Source organism: Octodon degus, unplaced genomic scaffold, assembly GCF_000260255.1.
Source record: "Octodon degus isolate 3935 unplaced genomic scaffold, OctDeg1.0 scaffold00091, whole genome shotgun sequence".
In the NCBI taxonomy this organism is placed as follows: Eukaryota; Metazoa; Chordata; class Mammalia; order Rodentia; family Octodontidae; genus Octodon; species Octodon degus.
Genome location: NW_004524667.1, coordinates 1888708 through 1889647, shown reverse-complemented (window position 1 = coordinate 1889647; position 940 = coordinate 1888708). Strand labels below are relative to the sequence as shown.

At 37.2% G+C, this 940-nt stretch overlaps 1 pseudogene; it reads right to left on the bottom strand.

Annotated features, from left to right (window-relative positions):
* Positions 1–590, bottom strand: part of LOC111818432 — an 18596-nt pseudogene extending 18006 nt beyond the window's left edge.
* Positions 591–940: the final 350 nt, after the last annotated feature.

Below are 940 nucleotides of genomic sequence, written 5' to 3'. Positions count from 1 at the left end.
GGAACAGGTATTTTTCATCAAGTATTGATATGTTGAACCTTAAGTCCCTACATAATATGATAAAGAACATTTAAAAATTAGATTATATTTTAACAATAGGATAAAGATTTTTATGCTTCTCATGTTTGCACATAAATCCAAAAATCTCACCATATACAACCTTGAAGCAGGACTGTCCCACAGTATTCCTTTTCCTGTCTCTTGCTTTCATAGGGTTGGTGAATTTTTATAGCCCTGAGTTAATCTGGTCTAGTTTAATTGGCCTTTTTTTTTCTCTGAGGGTCCGCCCATTTAAAAGCAAAGATTGGTTGACTTACCAGAGCCAATGGGATCATGAAGAAGGCATATTTTAAGTCTAAGTCTGTGTAGAAGACTTGGTCCGGTGGCAGCAGACTGAGAAGTATATATGGGTTGGGCACCACTGGGTGGATAGTTTCTACTCCACAGTTTACTTTCTGTAAATCCTGGACTGGTCTGTAGCCTGTGGCTCTGGGCTTTTGGATTGACAACAGGGTTGTATTGTAAGCAGACTTATAGGGTACCAGGATGTCTTCCTTGTAATAGGCACACTGGTTTTTGTCACGAGGCATCTTTTTTTGACCCTTTTTATGACCTTGGAGTCCTTTTTCTATGGCAATCAGAATTTTTGTCTTTTTTAAATTTAACTCCCTATGGTCTTTTCTGTTATTAAAAACTTATTGAGCTATCTCTATCAACTCTGTCAGTTTTTTAAAAATCTTTTAATCTTTTGTAATTTTTTTTCATGTCTGAGGCCAACTGAGAAACAAAAGCAATATTTACAGCATGGCAGTTTTTGGCAGCTTTAGGCTCTATCAGTGTATATAGCTGATAGGCCTCTTGGAAGCTCTCTAAGAATGCCACTGGAGATTTATCTGGTCCCTGACTGACCTCCATAACTTTAGACAAATTAGTAGACTTT